Genomic DNA, 6079 nt, shown 5'->3' with positions numbered 1-6079 from the left:
TATTGCAGTGATAAAGTGTGTCGTTGCAACTTCTAAATAATTTTTTTTCAGTGTTTACTTGTGGAACATTTCTCATAAATTAAGCCTAGGATCCAGTTAATACATGGATTAGTTTTATTACTTGACTGCTTAATAAATTAAGCTTGATATCTTTTGATAATTTAAGAAATGGCCCTTTTAAAGCTACCCATACCCATATTTCATTGATTTGTTTGGTATCAGCAAATACTTCTATTATGGGTTGTATGAAGTTGAAGGGACGGGTAAGGCAGAGTAGCCTTCAAGGCATCAGTAAATGTGGAAAGTTTGGAAACTTCTTGTTCTGAAAGAAAATTTGATGTAATTTGACACACTGGTGCTTTACTCTCAGGCATGGGAGATTACCTGAGTGAGGTAAGTAAATGTTGGTACAGAAGAGAGCTTAATGTTTGAGGACTTAATGCCAAATAATCCAAATGATGTGAACTAACCTGACACTATCTCATTTGCAATTTTTATTTACAGCCTTAATGAGTAAGAATTTGCTTTCGCCCAACAAAACTTTTCTAAATATCTGAGATGTATTTCCATAGCATGTTTAACTTGCTCCACTTGCTGATTTAACACAACCCACTCTATTACCTTATGTCCTATACATACTATGAGTGTAGGATGTGAAATGAATACTTGCTCTTTGATCTTTTTGAAGATTCATTACATCTTTTTAAAGTTGTTAAATCAAGTCTTTCCAGTTGTGGTAAATTGTTATCAATCAAGTAAATCTTTTAAATTTATTTTATCAGGCAAATAATGTTGCATTACTAGCTGAGTGGGTAAGATACTCCACTTAAGCCTTTATATTTAAGAGCTGTGCTTAGCTCTGGTCAGTGACTAATATAATTCAAGGAGCTTGAAAGGGCGTTGGTACTTGCCTGATACGCCTCTTCTAATAGGATGGAGATAGCATCCATGCATAGATTGTCATTGTCTGCCTTCTGACTGGACTGAGTCTGATTAAAGATAGTTAAGACACGCCCCTTGTTACTAGCCTTACCCAGCTTTTCATCGAAGAAGAACTTAGACTCAGCGTGTCATCGTATAATAACTTTAGTAAACAGTAATTCATCATCAATCAAATATTAGCAAACTACTCGACAATAGACAACTTGAGACATAACCCACCGTGAAATCCATAACCCTATGATACCAAGAGTAGTTCAGAACAGTTCATAAAACAGATCAGTCGAATAATAGGGAGGGGATGAATGCCATCTCCACTCTATTAGAACAGGGGTCTCAGGTAAGTACCAATGCCCTTTCTCAATAGAGGTGGAAATAGCATCCATGCATGGGACATACCCAAGCCCTATCGTCCCAACGAGGGAGTCAGACTGATCAGAAATAGGTGCAGCCAAACAAACTGCTTGTAAGACCGTGGGACCAAAATCCGCAGACACAAATTTATCTATTTTATAGTTGGCAATGAACGGGGAAGGTGAAGCCCAGGTGGCCGCCCTGCAGATCTCATCTAGAGAAGCTTGTGTAGCCCAGGCTGCCATAGTAGCTGCACTTCTCTTAGAGTGTGCAGTTATGCCTCTAGGCACTGGCTCATGTTGTGAACTATATGCCCTAGCTATGCACCTTCCGACCTAGAGTTGTGGGCTGAAATGACACAAACAGCGTTTCCCACCTCCTAAAGTCAGAAGTGCGACTGATGTAGACCTTAAGAGCACGTTGCACATCCAGCTTGTGCCATCCTCTCTCCAAGGGATGGTTAGGCGAGGGGAAGAAGTTGGGCAAAACGACCTCCTGGGCCCAGTGGAACCAGGAGGAAACCTTGGGTATAAACAAAGGGTCCACCTGTAGGACTACTCTGTCAGTGTCTAAGGTCCTCCCTCACTGATAAGAGCATGCAGTTCCAAAATCCTCCTTGCGGAGGCGATAGCCACCAGGAAGGCAACTTTCCACATAAGGAACTGCAGTTCCACAAAGCGTAGAGGTTCAAAGGGGAGCCCCATTGGAGCTGATAAAACCTTTGACAAATCCCACGGGTAGCAATGAACCACTGGTAGGTTCAAATTGACTGCACCCTTTAAGAACTTCCTCACAGTCAGGTGATGGGATAAAGGTTGCCCCCCCCCCACCAAGTCAGAATAGTGGCCAGAGCTGCTACCTGCCTCCTTAGTGTATTAGGTGATAGCCTTTTCTCCAGCCTATCTTGGAAAAATTCCAATACCTGGGGTACAGAAGCAGGTGTAGGATGAATGGTCTTGGCCTCACACCATTTACAGAAGTTACACCATGTAGCTTCATATATGCAGACCTTGGAAGGCCGCCTGGAGGATTTTATTGTGCCAATGACTAGAGGAAAAATTGTCCTCCCTCAAGAGAGTCCTGCTGAAGCACCAGGTGGTCAACTGGAGCCACTGAGGGTCTCGATGCTCCAGCGACCCCTGGCTGAGGGCACCCTTGGCCTGAGGGATCCACCAGGGTCTGGCCACCAACAAGCGCTGTAGGTCGGCGAACCATGGCCGATGCGGCCAATGAGGGGTAACCAGAATCACCTCTGCCCTTTTGGTGATCACCTTGCATAGCGCCAAGGAATTAGGGATAGCGGGGGAAAACCAAAAAGAAGGCCAGGGGGCCACCGACACCTGAGAGCATCCGTCCCCTCCGCCCCTTGTGTCTGAAACCTTGCGTAGAAGCGGGGGGCTGGGTGTTGTCTGGGGTGGTGAACAGGTCCACAACTGGCAAGCTTAAGTGCTCTGAGATCAGTTGGAAGAGATGAGGGTGGAGGCACCATTTCCCATAGTCCCCCTTGACTCAGATAAGCCAGTCGGCCTGAACATTCGCCACCCCTGAAATGTGTTCTGATGTCAACAAAGCCAAGTGCCTCTCCACCCAGAGGCCCAGTTCTTTGGCTTCCTTCATGAGTGTCTTGGACTTTGTGCTGACTTGACGGTTCATAGACTTTGGCGGCCACATTGTCCATCAAGACTAACACGTGTTGGTCTGCAATGGTGCTGAGAAAGCTCTGGAGAGCCAGGTGGATGGCTCTGAGTTCCAACCAGTTTATGTTGTGAGTCCTGTCCACCTGATCCCACTGTTCCTGGGCCATCTGCAGATGGGCCCCCAGCTGTACAGGCTGGTGTCCGTGGTAACCATCACCCTGTGAATGACTCTGAAGTTGCAGCCCTGGTGATGGCCGTCAACCTCCACCAGCAGAGAGAGCGGAGGACATCCATGGGAACAGTGACCTTCACCAGTGATGTATTCCTGCATGCCTTCTGAAAGTGTAAAAGAAACCACTGTAGGTTCCTAGTGTGTAGGCGTGCCCAAGGCATGATGTTGATAGCCAACACTATTTTCCCCAGCAAGCAGGACAAGGTGGCTAGGGAGACCCTGCACTGATTCAATACCTCCCCAATCAGTTGTTTAATATTTGCTTGCCTATCCTGTGACAGGAAAACCTGCCCAGAAATAGAATCAATCCACGCCCCCAGGTGTAAGATCCGGGTGGTGAGTTCAAGATGACTTTTGTCTCTGTTTATAGAAAACCCATGGGCCTCCAAGGTGCATATTATTACCTCTTAAGTCCTGCCTTGCTCTAGATAGTGATCAGGATTGTAACAACATATCATCGAGGTAGCATTGGACATGCATGGGCAAATCCTCAGATGTGCTGCCAATGCTGCCAGCACCTTGGTGAATGCCCGGGGGGGGGGGGGGGCAGAAGGCCGAATGGCAGGGCCTTGTGCTGATAGTGCCGCCCCCATAATAGAACCTCAGAAATTTGAGGTGTTCAGGCAGAATAGGGATGTGCAGGTAAGCCTCTGTCAAGTCGATGGATGTTAGGAGGTCACCTTCCCACACCCCTGCTAGAATAGAATGCAAGGAATGCATTTTAAGCCTCCAATATTTTAAATGATGGTTGAGCTATTTTAGGTTTAGAATTGCTTTTCAACCCCTTGAGACTTTGGGAATTAGAAAAAGAATAGAATAGAAACTCTGATGTAATTGGTCATCTGGAACCAGTTGCACAGCCCTGATGTCCAGGAGGTGTTATATTGCTGAAATCATTAGGGTTTGTCTGTCCAGATTGCGGGACACTGGGCAATGAATAAAGAAACTCAGGGATGTGGAGAGGAATTCTAGAACTAAGCCTGACCTAATGGTACGTTTTACCCAGTCGTCGGAGGTAATCTCGTCCCATCAGTCTGCGAAAAATGCTAAAAGCCCCCTTATGGGTATGTAGGTTTGGTGGGACCTATGACTTCAGTTCAGTTCACTTTAATTGTATGCCGCCCTTTTCCCTGGGGGGACTCAGGGCGGCTCACAGTTCAAAAGGGGTGGGGGAAGGACAAACAATTCACAACATAAAAGCATTACATCATTTAAGAACTCAACAGTCATACAATTCGAGTAGGGGTTAGAATCTTTAACCCCAGGCCAGCCGGGATAGCCAGATTTTAAGTGCGGTGCGGAAGGTCTGGAGGGTGGTGAGGGTCCGGATCTCCACGGGGAGTTCGTTCCAGAGGGTCGGAGCAGCCACCGAGAAGGCTCTCCTCCGAGTAGTTGCCAGTCTACACTGGCTGGCTGATAGAATTCGGAGGAGGCCTAATCTATGCGATCTTATCGGTCTAGTGGAGGTGATTGGCAGTAGGCGGTCTCTCAAGTACCCAGATCCAATACCATGAAGGGCTTTGTAAGTGACAAGTAGCACCTTGAAGTGCACCCGGAGATCAACAGGCAGCCAGTGCAGCTCGCGGAGGATAGGTGTTACGTGGGTGAATCGAGGTGCACCCACGATCGCTCGCGCGGCTGCATTCTGGACCAGCTGAAGTCGCCGAATACTCTTCAAGGGCAGCCCCATGTAGAGCACATTGCAGTACTCCAGCCTAGAGGTCACAAGGGCACGAGTGACTGTTGTGAGGGCCTCCTGGTTCAGGTAGGGACGCAACTGGTGCACCAAGCGAACCTGGGCAAATGCCCCCCTGGTTACAGCTGACAAATGGTGTTCAAAAGTCAGCTGAGGGTCCAGGAGGACTCCCAAGTTGCGAGCCCTATCTGAGGGGCGTACAATTTGACCCCCCAGACTTGCAGAAACCATGACCTCCGCCCCCCCAATAGTACTTCTTGGTCTGGTTGCCCATTTGGTATCTATAGGACTGCTGTCTGTCTCTGGTGATACCCCCCCGGTCCCTGAAACCTGGGGAACCATAATCGTGGCCTCAAAAAGAGGTACCATAGTCCTGCATCTGAAAGGTCTTTCTCCTGGTATATGGTGTTGTAAGGGGCTTTCCTGGAAACTGAGGGGAGAATTTTTCTTTTATCTTTGTTCTCTATAAGAAGCGGCTCTAGAGCCTCTCCAAACAGGGACTCCCCTTTGTAAGTGGCAGGCGTTAGATGGGGCAGACATGGCCCTGGATGCGAATCTTGTGGCATTAAGAGTAGCATTGGCCATGAATTGGACTGCCACCACGATCTTATTCAGATCCTGATGGGCTCTCGAATCAGTGGAATTCGGCTGGAATTCTCTGCTGGAGCTGTTGGAGCCAGAAGAGGCACGGCCGTGAGAAGGATACAGTGGTTGAAGCCCGCACAGCCCAAGCCACCGCTTGATGACTGCGCTGCATTGTGAGGTCAGCTCTCTTGTCCTCCAGTTTGAGGACCTCCTCCTGCGATCCTGGCATGGTGGTCGCCATGTAGAGTGCTGCTATCGGGGCGTCGATCATTGGAACTTGCCAGAGCTGTCCCAGGTCATTGGCCATGTTGTAAAATTTTTTGTCAATAGATGATGGAGTAGGGCCCAATGTTGGGGGACACCCACTGTTGTTGCACCACATCAAGAAACAGCTTTGGGGCAGGAACGGTTTCCATTTCCACCGTCTGTTCTGTAAAAAAAGAGTCAGCCGAGGTAGAAGCTACTGCAGGTGCTGGTGCAGTGTTCCAAAGGTGGCCTAAGCCTTGGCTTTGGTTAGCAGAGTCTTGAAGTGGGCAGTCTGGAACAAACCCAAGAAAGAGGCCTTTTCTCGGACAGCCTCTTCATCTCCAGAAGACTCTTGTGTCCTTATCTCCCCATCTTCGGACACAGGAAACT

This window comes from Thamnophis sirtalis, unplaced genomic scaffold, assembly GCF_051295495.1.
Source record: "Thamnophis sirtalis isolate CommonGarterSnake01/CBP01778 unplaced genomic scaffold, rThaSir2_p1.2 scaffold_10, whole genome shotgun sequence".
Lineage (NCBI taxonomy): Eukaryota > Metazoa > Chordata > Lepidosauria > Squamata > Natricidae > Thamnophis > Thamnophis sirtalis.
This window is presented reverse-complemented; position numbering follows the sequence as displayed.